At 44.9% G+C, this 13402-nt stretch overlaps 1 protein-coding gene across 5 annotated transcripts in view; it reads left to right on the plus strand.

Annotated features, from left to right (window-relative positions):
- Positions 1-13402, plus strand: part of CNNM3 (cyclin and CBS domain divalent metal cation transport mediator 3) — a 35486-nt gene that overhangs the window by 13605 nt on the left and 8479 nt on the right. The window lies entirely within an intron of this gene.

The following is a 13402-nucleotide window of genomic DNA, read 5'->3' on the forward strand; positions in this document are numbered from 1 at the left end:
GAGAGAGAGAGCCAGTCAGTAATCAGTTCCCTAAGTGTTCTCCACAGCCCGGAACACACAAAGAGATTCACAGTGTTGGGTAGAGAAGAGAAGGGGAGGGAGGAGATAGAGGTGACTAGGGGAGAAAAAGGAGAGTCAAAAGGGGAAGAGGGCAATCAAGCCAGTAATTATACTCCTAAGTAAAAATAGGTACTAAATAAAGATTGGATTCTTAAAGGTACAAAATTGATAACAAATACTAAAAAGCAAAGATTAAAAATCTAGAGTAGAGGTTAGACTCTCAAAAGTACAATATTAAAAAAACAAAACTAAATCACAAAAATTATAAAAAATATATATATAATTTTCTTTAAAAGTAGGGTATTTTTTTTGCAAGGTAATAGGTTACAAAAATGAAAATTAAAGGAGTAATAAAGGACTAAAATTTTTTTTTTTAGTTTAAAAAGTGATAATAGTAAAAATATATCTAGGAATTTCTCTGGAGCTGTTGTGGGCAGTGTGGGGTCAGTTCAGTTTCAGATAGTTCCTTGTTCTAGCTTATACTTCTCAAGGTCTGTAGGCCCCTTCCAGTGTAGTTGGTGCTAACTACAGGGTTTTAATCTGTTGCACCTGTCACTTCCAAAGCGGTTCCCTGTTCTTTGTTTATTTTGGCTTCCTCTGTTTGCAAGTCTCTTCAGTATCTAACTTCCGCCCTGACACAGGGGGGCGAAGGGGGTCACTTGTTTAGGCTAACTTGTTCAGTTGTGCTGTGGGGAGGGAGGAGCACTGCAAACAAATATCACTGGCGTGTGTGGGGAGTGCTCGCAGTGTCTGGGCCACACTGGGTTTGCCTCCACTCACGGCGTGTGTGCTTTCCTGGTCTACACTGCTCAGGCTCCAGGTTGTTCTGCAGGGGGACTGTCTAAAGGGGGCCCTGGGCTGCGTGCACTTCCCAGGTCTAAGCCCCTCAGGTTCAGGTTCTCGGGTACTCCACAAAGGCGCAGACTCAGTTGGGCCTGCGTTTGTGCCCTTCCCAGGTCTGAGCAGCTCAGGCGCCCAGGTGCTTGGCAAGCGCGCTCTCCCCAGGTGGGGCAGGGCGTCTTATCGCCTCCCCCGTCCCAGCCTCTCAGTTTCGCAGTCTCAGGTGTGCTGTGTGTCTCCTCTGGGGAGCTGATCTCTGGCTGCGACCCTCCTGGTGGATGTCAACCATCTAGAATCCCAGGAAGACTTGGTTAGCAACTGGGAGCCTGCTCGCAGTTTGGTAGAGGATGCCGTCCCTGGGGCCGAGATTGCCCCTCTCCAGCTCTGGCTGCAGCCCGCCTGCCTCCCTGCCTCTGGTGGGGCATGGGCCGGTCCGCAGCTGGCTAGCTCTCCTCTGGTATTCGCTCAGTCCTTTGTTCTGTGAGCGGGCCTGGCAGTGCCCTAGGTTAGAGGTTTTTGCGGAAAAGTTCTTTCTCTCTCTCTCTTTTTTCTCTGGCTATGCACAGTCTGGGTTGCTATCTCACGTTATCTCCCTCAGATTGCCCTCAGGGCATTCAGTGCCAGTCCTTACCCTAAGCAGTGCAGGACGCGCCTCCCTGTTCAGCCCCCGCTTGCTGGTGATGGATCCCAGCGTCTGGGCTGATCCCAGCCCAGCTGGGCTGGATCCCAGCAACTCCGCTGGGAGTTGCCGTTAGGCACGTCGTCTGTGGGTTTTATTTATTTATTTATTTATTTATTTTTCCTCCTGGTTATGTTGCCTTCGGAGATTCCAAAACTCCCCACAGACCCGCGGGTGAGAGGGTTTCCTGGTGTTTGGAAACTTCTCCTCTTTAACAACTCCCTCCCTGGGATGGGTCTCCATCCCTAACTCTTTTATCTCTCTTTTTATCTTTTATATTTTGTCCTACCTCCTTTTGAAGACAATGGGCTGCCTTTCTGGATGCCTGGTTTCCTCTGCCAGTGTTCAAAAGTTGCTTTGTGGAATTTGCTCAGCGTTCAGATGATCTTTTGATGAATTTGTGGGGGAGAAAGTGGTCTCCCCATCCTATTCCTCCATCATGTTAGGACTGCCCCCTCAGCTTTCTTTATAGTCCAGCTTTCACATCCATACATGACTACTGGCAAAACCACAGCTTTGAGTAGACGAACCTTTGTTGGCAAGGTAATGTCTCTGCTTTTTAATATGCTGTCTAGGTTGATCATAGCTCTTCTTCCAAGGAGCAAGTGTCTTTTAATTTCATGGCTGCAGTCACCATCTGCAGTGATTTTGGAGCTCAAAAAAATAGTGTCTCACTGTTTCCATTGTTTCCTCATCTATTTGCCATGTGATGGGGCCAAATGCCATGATCTTAGTTTTCTGAATGTTGAGTTTCAAGCCAACTTTTTCACTCTCCTCTTTCACTTTCATCAAGAGGCTCTTTAGTTCCTCTTCGCTTTCTGCCATAAGGGTGGTGTCAGCTGCGTATCTGAGATTACTGATATTTCTCCTGGCAGTCTTGATTCCAGCTTGTGCTTCCTCCAGCCTGGCATTTTGCATGATGTACTCTGCACAGGAATTAAATAAGCAGGGTGACATTATATAGCCTTGTTGTACTCCTTTCCTGATTTGGAACCAGTCCATTGTTCCATGTCCAGTTCTAACGTGCTTCTTAACCTTCATACAGATTCTCAGGAGGCACATAAGGTGGTCTGATAGCCCCATCTCTTTTTAAGAATTTTCCGCAGTTTGTGGTGATCCACACAGTCAGGGAGACCCGGGTTCAATCCCTGAGTTGGGAAGATTCCCTGGAGAAGGAAATGGTAACCCAGTCCAGTACTCTTGCCTGGAAAATCCCATAGACGGAGGAGCCTGGTAGGCTATAGTCCATGGGGTCGGAAAGTGTCAAACACGACTGAGTGACTTCACTTTTCACACAGTCAGAGGCTTTGGCGTAGTCAATAAAGCAGAAGTAGATGTTTTTCTGAGATTCTCTTGCTTTTTCAATGATCCAACGGATGTTGGCAATTTGATCTCTGGTTCTTTTGCCTTTTCTGAATCTAGCTTGAAGCGTGTGAGATGTGTGCAATTGTGTGGTAGGTTGAACATTCTTTGGCATTGCCTTTCTTTGGGATTGGAATGAAAGCTGACCTTTTCCAGTCCTGTGGCCACTGCTGAGTTTCCAAATTTGCTGGCACATTGAGTGCAGTGCTTTCACAGCATTGTCTTTTAGGATTTGAAATACCTCAACTGGAATTCCATCACCTCCACTAGCTTTGTTCATAGTGATGCTTCCTAAGGCCCATTTGACTTTGCACCCCAGGATGTCTGGCTCTAGGTGAGTGATCACAGCATCGTGGTTATCTGGGTCATGAAGACCTTTTTTGTATAGTTCTTCTGTGTATTCTTGCCATCTCTTCTTAATATCGTCAACTTCTGTTAGTAAGTAACAGATGGTGTAGTAAGTAGCACCTACTTTCTGTAAAGCCATTAACCCCTGCCTTCTTTGTCAACCCTCAGTTACCTCAAGGACATTCAGCCAAAGGAGGAATTAGAAGAGGGGAGCTTTTCAGAGTCCATTTCAGATTCGCTGAGTTCTAGTTCATTGTTTGGCAGAAACCAAAGGATTGTCTCAGCTCTGAAAATAGTTAGACCTGCTCAGGCATTTGTGAGGGACGATCACACGGTACTTTTCTCATAGGATACATTCAAACAGTTTAAAAAAAAACTGAAGTGAGAAGACAGGAATTTTAACTCCAATTGCATTTTTAGGAATGTTCTAGAAATTAGGTCCTCTAGCATCTGTGTCATTGGTGAGGGTTCTCAAGCCTGCTAACTAAAATGAGAACGCTGGAGCTTTCTCCGGCTTCCTGGTTGGTATTGGCAGGTATGTGGTCCACCTTGGCCTTTTGCAGGGAGCGTCTGTCTTGGGGCGTGTATCAGTGTTTGTAGTCAGCCAGCCAGGGCCCCGTATCTTGTGAGCATTTTACCCGGTCAGATGAGGAACTTGAGTCTCTCCAGCTGCCCTTTCTCTGTGTGCCTCTTAGCCCTTTCTCCTGGTTGCCTCCTGGACCCCTCAAATGTTCTGTCTTAAGGTTAAGTCACGCAGCCAGTGTTTGAGGGATCTTCCAAGGCTCTGCTTTCTTCTGTTCATTATTGAATCATCTCCTCACTGAGAACTGAGCTTCTTCTGTAGAAGTTTAAAGCATGGGAGGACTTTGTCATTTCTGTAGTTTCCTGGAAGGAAGGGGATCCTCTCTGCTCCCAGGTGGCCATCTCGAACCTGAGCTTTGGTTCTCAAAATCCAAAAAGACTGTTGACCAATATTCTGTGTTGAGGCTCAGGCTTCCTCATGTGGCCTGATGGATTTATATTCAGTGGTTGTCTCTCCGGGACCTTCGTAGCAATGCTGCCTGCCCACTGGTGTCAGCCATTCCCAGCTCAAATATCATGGGCTGGGAAATGTGTAGAAGTTCCTCATTTGGTGTCTGTGTCTCAGCAGGAATGGGCAGGCAATGCCCCAGGCATCCCTCACCCATTCCTCATGGGAAGAGGGGAGGCAACTTAATGTGGGCTTTTCCACCTTTAATTTTTGCCCCGGGATGGTGGAACCCCCTGAAGAAGGCTGCTTGCATCTCTCCAGCTGGGCCCTGTGCTGAGGATGGTGCCTTGGCACCGTGCGTGTCACCCAAAGAGAATGAGGCTCCTGAGATCCAGTCTGTTGTTCTCTTCAGTGAAAGTCACTTGTGCAGGGCATGAGGAGAGTGGACCCAGAGCCAGCTGTCTGGGTGCCAGATTGGGGGGGCGGTCACTGACTCTCTTGGCCTCAGTTTTCTCTGTAAACCGTAAAATGCAAATAAAAAATACTATGTGCCTCATAGAGTTAGTTGCCAGAGATTTGGTAGGTTAATCAATGACTAAAGCACCTGGTGGCTGACACTCGCAGGCAAGCACACAGGACAGGCACGCCTTGGCTCCAGACCACCATGATAAAGTGAGGCGTGCAAATGGTTTGGTTTCTCAGTGCATATAAAAGTTATGTTTATGTTGCAGTCTGTTAAGTGTGCAATTGGCATTAGGTGTGAAAAAAAACTATGTATCTTAGTTTAAAAACATTTTATGGCTAAAAGATGTTAACACCATCTGAGCCTTCAGTGAGTTATAAACTTTGATGGAGGAGGGTCTTGCTTCCATGTCAGTGGCTGCTGGCTGATAATTATGGGTGGTGGTTGCTAAAAGTTGGCATGGCCACAGCAGTTGGTTTGTTTTTTTTTTAATTGGAAGGTAATTGCTTTACAGTATTGTGTTGGTTTCTGCTACACATCAATGCGAATCAGCCACAGGTTCACATGTGTCCCCTCCCGCCCACCTCCCGCCCCATCTCATCCTCTAGGGTAAGCGCCTGACTGGGCTCCCTGTGTCACACAGCGTGTTTCCACTGTTTGACACATGGTAATTCGTGTGTCTCCTTGTTCCCCTCTCCTGCCCCCACTGTGTCCACACGTCCCTTCTCTGTCTGTGTCTCCATTGCGGCCCTGCAGAAGGTTCATCCGTACCGTCTTTCTAAATCCCATGTATACGTATTAATACATGTTTGTTTTTCTTATTTTGACTTCACTGTGTATAACAGGTTCTAGGTTCATCCACCTCATTAGGACCGACTCAAATGTGTTCTTTTTTATGGCTGAAGAAGAGATAAGAAAGCCTTCCTCAGCGATCAATGCAAAGGAGTAGAGGAAAACAACAGAATGGGAAAGACTAGAGATCTCTTCAAGAAAATTAGAGATACCGAGGGAACATTTCATGCAAAGATGGGCTCGATAAAGGACAGGAATTGTATGGACCTACCAGAAGCAGAAGATATTAAGAAGAGATGGCAAGAATACACAGAAGAAGTGTACAAAAAAGATCTTCACGACCAAGATAATCATGATGGTGTGATCACTGACCTAGAGCCAGACATCCTGAAATGTGAAGTCAAGTCGGCCTTAGAAAGCATCACTATGAATAAAGCTAGTGGAGGTGATGGAATTCCAGTTGAGGTATTTCAAATCCTGAAAGATGATGCTGTGAAAGTGCTACACTCAATATGCCAGCATATTTGGACAACTCAGCAGTGGCCACAGGACTGGAAAAGGTCAGTTTTCATTCCAATCCCAAAGAAAGGCAATGCCAAAGAATGCTCAAACTACCGCACAGTTGCACTCATCTCACACACTAGTAATGCTCAAAATTCTCCAAGCCAGGCTTCAGCAATACGTGAACCATGAACTTCGAGATGTTCAAGCTGGTTTTAGAAAAGGCAGAGGAACCAGAGATCAAATTGCCAATATCTGCTGGATCATTGAAAAAGCAAGAGAGTTCGAGAAAAACATCTATTTCTGCTTTCTTGACTATGCCAAAGCCTTTGACTGTGTGGATCACAAGAAACTGTGGAAAATTCTTCAAGAGATGGGAATACCAGACCACCTGACCTGCCTCTTGAGAAACCTGTATGCAGGTGAGGAAGCAACAGTTGGAACTTGTCATGGAACAACAGACTGCTTCCAAATAGGGAAAGGAGTACGTCAAGACTGTATATTGTCACCCTGCTTATTTAACTTATACGCAGAGTACATCACGAGAAACGCTGGGCTGGATAAAGCACAAGCTGGAATCAAGATTGCCGGGAGAAATATCAATAACCTCAGATACGCAGATGACACCACCCTTATGGCAGAAAGTGAAGAGGAACTCAAAAGCCTCTTGATGAAAGTGAAAGAGGAGAGTGAAAAAGTTGGCTTAAAGCTCAACATTCAGAAAACGAAGATCCTGGCATCTGGTCCCATCACTTCATGGCAAATAGATGGGGAAACAGTGGAAACAGTGTCAGACTTTATTTTGGGGGGCTCCAAAATCACTGCAGATGGTGACTGCAGCCATGAAATTAAAAGATGCTTACTCCTTGGAAGAAAAGTTATGACCAACCTAGGTAGCATATTCAAAAGCAGAGACATTACTTTGCCAACAAAGGTCCGTCTAGTCAAGGCTATGGTTTTTCCAGTGGTCACGTATGGATGTGAGAGTTGGACTGTGAAGAAAGCTGAGCGCCAAAGAATTTATGCTTTTGAACTGTGGTGTTGGAGAAGACTATTGAGAGTCCTTTGGACTGCAAGGAGATCCAACCAGTCCATTCTAAAGGAGATCAGCCCTGGGTGTTGTTTGGAAGGAATGATGCGAAAGCTGAAACTCCAATACTTTGGCCACCTCATGTGAAGAGTTGACTCATTGAAAAAGACTCTGATGCTGGGAGGGACTGGGGACAGGAGGAAAAGGGGACGACAGAGGATGAGATGGCTGGATGGCATCACTGACTTGATGGACGTGAATTTGAGTGAACTCTGGGAGTTGGTGATGGACAGGGAGGCCTGGTGTGCTGTGATTCATGGGGTCGCAAAGAGTCGGACACAACTGAGCGACTGAACTGAACTGAATACTCCATTGTGGCCGTTTCTTAAAATAAGACTACAGTGATGTTTGCCACATCGATGAACCCTTCCTTTCACCAGCAGTCTCTCTCTAGCAGGCAGCAGAAACGTTTGGTAGTGTTTTACCCACGGTAGACATTCTTCGAGATTGGGAGTGTGTCCTCTCAACTCTGCCAGCCTTTATCAGGTAACTTTGTAGAATGTTCTAAATCTCTTCTTGCCATTTCAACAGTCTTTGCAACACCTTTAACATGAATAGCGTCCATCTCAGGAAACTGCTTTATTTCCTCATCTATGAGAAGCAGCTCCTCATCTGTTGAAGTTTTACCACAAGATGGCAGCAATTCAGTCACTCTTCAGGCTCCACTTCTAATTCCCATTCTCTTGCTGGTCCCACATGTGCAGTTACTTCCTCTAGTGAAGTCTTGAACCCCTCAAAGTCATCCTTGAAGGTTGGAATCATCTTCTTCCAAACTCCTGTTAGTATTGATATTTTGACTTCTTTTCATGAATCATGAATGTTCTTAATAGCTTCTTGAATGATGAATGTTTTCCAGAATATTTTCAGTTGACTTTGCCCCGATTCATTAGAGAAATCTTATCTATGACAGCTATGGCCTTATGAAATGTAGTTGTTAAATAATAAGACTTGAAAGTTGAACTTCCTCCTTCATCTGTGGGCCGCAGTATGATGATGTGTTAGTAGGCATGAAAATAACATTCACCTTGTTGGACATCTCCATCAGAGCTCTTTGGTGACCAGATGCATTGTCAGTGAGCAGAACTACTTTGAAAAGAATCTTTTTTCTAAGCAGTAGGTCTCAACTGGGCTTAAAATATTCAGTAAACCACATTGTAAAATGACGTGTTGTCATTCAGGCTTTATTATTCCATTTGTAGAGCACAGGCAGAGTAGATTTAGTGTAGTTTGCATAGGCCCTAGGATTTTAGGAATGGTCAGTGAGCACTGGTTTCAACCTGAAGTCGCCTGCTAACTGCATTCAATTCAGTTCAGTTCAGTTGCTCAGTTGTGTCCAACTCTTTGCGACCCCATGAATCGCAGCACACCAGGCCTCCCTATCCATCACCAACTCCCGGAGTTCACTCAAACTCACGTCCATCGAGTCAGTGATGCCATCCAGCCATCTCATCCTCTGTCGTCCCCTTTTCCTCCTGCCCCCAATCCCTCCCAGCATCAGAGTCTTTTTCAATGAGTCAACTCTTCACATGAGGTGGCCAAAGTACTGGAGTTTCAGCTTTAGCATCACTCCTTCCAAAGAACACCCAGGGCTGATCTCCTTTAGAATGGACTGGTTGGATCTCCTTGCAGTCCAAGGGACTCTCAAGAGTCTTCTCCAACCCAACAGTTCAAAAGCATCAATTCTTTGGTGCTCAGCTTTCTTCACAGTCCAACTCTCACATCTGTACGTGACCACAGGAAAAACCATAGCCTTGACTAGACGAACCTTTGTTGGCAAAGTAATGTCTCTGCTTTTCAATATGCTATCTAGGTTGGTCATAACTTTCCCCCTGACAAGAGGGTCAGCCTGTCCTTTGACACTTTGAAACCAGGTCTTGACCTCTCCTCTCTGACTGTGAAGTTCTTCATGGTATCTTCTTCCAATAGAAGGCTGTTTTGTCTACACTGAACATCTGTTTTTTTAGTGTAGCCACCTTCATTAATGATCTGAGCTAGCTCTTTTGGATAACTTGGTACAGCTTCTACATCAGCACTTGCTGCTTCACCTTACACTTTCTATGTTATGGAGTCAGTGCTCCTTAAACCTCATGAACTGATCTCTGCTAACTTCAAAATTTTCGTCTATAGCTTCCTCACCTGTCCCAGCCTTGATAGAATTGACAACAGGTTGTGGCTGGTTTGATCTTCTCTCCAGACCACTCAGACTTTCTCCATATTAGCAATAAGACTGTTTAGTTTTCTTGTCATTCACGTGTTCATTGAGTTGTTCAGTCGCTCAGTCGTGTCTCAGTCTTTGTGACCCCGTGAACTGCAACACGCTGGGCTTTCCTGTTCTTCATCATCTCCCGGAGTTTGCTCAAACTCATGTCCATTGAGCCAGTAATGACATCCAGCCATTTCATCCTTGTCGTCCCCTGCACCTCTTGCCCTCTGAGTACTGCATTTATTTATATGCTTGTTTGTGCTTATTTTGAGGGAGTAGCTCTTTTAATTTCCTTCAAGAACTGATTCTTTGCTCTCATGACTTGGCTGTTTGATGCACGAGGCCTAACTTCTGGCCTGTCTCAAATGAGTCAGCTCTTCGCATCAGGTGGCTAAAGTATTGGAGTTTCAGCTTCAACATCAGTCCCTCCAATGAACACCCAGGACTGATCTCCTTTAGGATGGACTGGTTGGATCTCCTTATAGTCCAAGGGACTCTCAAGAGTCTTCTCCAACACCACAGTTCAAAAGCATCAATTCTTCGGCGATCAGCTTTCTTTAGAGTCCAACTCTCACATCCGTACATGACTGCTAGAAAAACCATAGCCTTGACTAGATGGACCTTTGTTGTCAATGTCTCTGCTTTTGAATATGCTATCTAGGTTGGTCATTACTTTCCTTCCAAGGAGCAAGCGTCTTTTAATTTCATGGCTGCAGTCACCATCTGCAGCCTAGAAAAATAGTCAGCCACTGTTTCCTCTGTTTCCACATCTATTTGCCATGAAGTGTTGGGACCAGATGCCATAATCTTAGTTTTCTGAATGTTGAGCTTTAAGCCAACTTTTTCACTCTCTTCTTTCACTTTCACCAAGAGGCTGTTTAGTTCTTCAATTTCTGCCATAAGGGTGGTGTCATCTGCGTATCTGAGGTTATTGATATTTCTTCCGGCAATCTTGATTCCAGCTTGTGCTTTATCCAGCCCAGCGTTTCTTACGGTGTACTCTGCATAGAAGTTAAATGAGCAGGGTGACAATATACAGCCTTGACGTACTTCTTTTCCTATTTGGAACCAGTCTGTTGTTCCATGTCCAGTTCTAACTGTTGCTTCCTGACCTGGTTTTTCAAGAGGCAGGTCAGGTGGTCTGGTATTCCCATCTCTTGAAGAATTTTCCACAGTTTATTGTGATCCACACAGTCAAAGGCTTTGGCATAGTCAATAAAACAGAAATAGATGTTTTTTTGGAACTCTGTTGCTTTTTCGATGAAACTAAGCTGTGTAGGGCTACCTACATGTGAAACTAGTTTTGATGAAACTAAGCATGTGTAGGGTCGTGGTGGAGAGATCTGCCAGAATGTGGTCCACTGGAGAAGAGAATGGCAAACCACTTCAGTATTCTTGCCTCGAGAACCCTATGAACAGTATGAAAAGGCAAAAAGATAGGACCCTGAAAGATGAACTCCCCAGGTCAGAATGTGCTCTATATGCTACTGGAGATCAGTGGAGAAATAACTCCAGAAAGAATGAAGGGATGGAGCCAAAGCAAAAAGAACACCCAGTTGTGGATGGGACTGGTGATAGAAGCAAGGTTCAATGCTGTAAAGACCAATAGTGCATAGGAACCTGGAATGTTAGGTCCATGAATCAAGGCAAATTGGAAGTGGTCAAACAGGACATGGCAAGAGTGAACATCGACATTCTAGGAATCAGCAAACTGAAATGGACTGGAATGGGTGAATTTAACTCATGACCATTATATCTACTATTGGGGGCAGGAATCCCTTAGAAGAAATGGAGTAGCCATCATGGTCAACAAAAGATTCCGAAATACAGTACTTGGATGCAATCTCAAAAACGACAGAATTATTTCTGTTTGTCCAAGGCAAACCATTCAATATCACGGTAATCTAAGTCTATGCCCTGACCAGTAATGCTGAAGAAGCTGAAGTTGAACGGTTCTATGAAGACCTACAAGACCTTCTAGAACTAACACCCAAAAAAGATGTCCTTTTCATTATAGGGGACTGGAATGCAAAAGTAGAAAGTCAAGAAACACCTGGAGTAACTGGCAAATTTGGCCTTGGTGTACAGAATGAAGCAGGGCAAAGGCTAACAGAGTTCTGCCAAGAGAACACACTGGTCATAGCAACACCCTCTTCCAATAACACAAGAGAAGACTCTACACATGGACATCAGCAGATGGTCAACACTGAAATCAGATTGATTATATCCTTTGCAGCCAAAGATGGAAAAGCAGTTGGTGGTGCCCCCCAACAACAACAAAAAAATAGTTACAGTAGAACATCACAGATCGCCACAACAGATACTATTATATCTTGCTATATCTTGTTATTACAGTGAAAAAGCTTGAAAATCAGCAAAAATGACCAAAATGTGACACAGGCACTGAACAGATGCTCTTGGACAAATGGTGCCAGCAGGCTTGCTCAATGAAGGGATGCCATAAACCTTGCATTTGTAAAAAAAACGCAGTGTCTTTGAAGCACATTGAACCATGTAGGCCTGTACTGCATCTCATCATTTCTCAGATGCATGATTTTTTTGCATTTTAACATCTCTCTAGTCTCATAATTGATGATGTCTTGGATTTGATGAAATACAGTAAATGTGATCTTTTTATTCTTTTACAGCCTCATTCCTTTTTTAAAATGAGTTCATTGTGTTGTTTTTATATATGTATAGTGGTGTGAAGTTTTTTTTTTTCTTTTTTTACTTCATATGTTTTTTAAAATTATTTATTCAGTTTTGGTTGCGCTTGGTCTTCGCTGTGGTACTTGGGCTCCTCGCTGCGGTGGCTTCTCTAATTGTGGAGCATGGGCTCAAGGCCTGCAGGCTCAGTAGACAGGCTTATTTGCCCTGCAGCATGTGGGATATTCCTGGACCAGGGATTGAACCCTTGCATTGGCAGGTGGATTTCTTTACCACTGCACCATTAGGGAAGTCCCTTATTCCTTTCTTGACCATCTGGTTAGTGGTCTAGTAGTAATAGCTTTTGGTTGACTCTGGACAGTTTCATTCCATCCAGCTTTGGAGCAGCAGCTGCTGTTGCTGCTAAGTCGCTTCAGTCGTGTCCGACTCTGCGCGACCCCATAGATGGCAGCCCACCAGGCTCTCCCGTCCCTGGGATTCTCCAGGCAAGAACACTGGAGTGGGTTGCCATTTCCTTCTCCAATGCATGAAAATGAAAAGTGAAAGCGAAGTCGCTCAGTCGTGTCCGACTCTTTGAGACCCCATGGACTGCAGCCTACCAGGCTCTCCCGTCCATGGGATTTTCCAGGCAAGAGTCCTGGAGTGGAGTGCCATTGCCTTCTCTGGCTTGGGAGCAGAGGTCTTCCTATATCTGATTACTGGGGGCAGGGGAATGGGCTGGGGAGGAGCGTGGAGCATAGATGCTGAAAGAATGAGGCAGGGCATGATGCTTCCAAAGAATGTGCTTCTGAACCCGGTCCCCTGCATTGGCACTGAACCCAGGGCATGTAAAGTAGGATTCACACACAGACGTGAACTTGCCTTTCTGCTTTGCCAGAAGATTCTTGAAGCAAGCACACCTTTGTGTGCAAGTCCAGGCCAGCCTCTACCCTGCGCTTTTTTCACTAGTGACAAAAGGCATGGCTGAGATGAGTTTGCTCCAGTTCTTGTACCCAGATCTGCACAGCCTGGGCCAGTAGTCACTACCCACCTGTGGCTGCTAAGTTCTTGAAAGGTCACCAGTCTGAATTGAGGTTGAGGTGTGCAGTGAGTACCGAACACAGAGCAGATTTCCAAGACCTAGTACCCCCCAAAGGCAAAGTATCTATTCATATGTTTATGCTGATTGCATTTTGTGATATTTTGACTGTACTGAATTCATCATATTATTAATTTCATTTCTTTTTATATTTTTTAATACAGCTACTCAAAAATTTTGCCTTGCATTCTATTTCTTTTGGGCAGGCATAAAGGTTTATAGCTTCCCTGGTGTCTCAGTGGTAAAAAAAAAAAAAATCCACCTGCCAGTGTAGGAGTTGTGGGTTCAGTCCCTGGGTTGGGAAGATCCCCTGAAGAACAAAATGGCACCCCACTCCAGTATTCTTGCC

This window comes from Bos javanicus, chromosome 11, assembly GCF_032452875.1.
Source record: "Bos javanicus breed banteng chromosome 11, ARS-OSU_banteng_1.0, whole genome shotgun sequence".
In the NCBI taxonomy this organism is placed as follows: domain Eukaryota; kingdom Metazoa; phylum Chordata; class Mammalia; order Artiodactyla; family Bovidae; genus Bos; species Bos javanicus.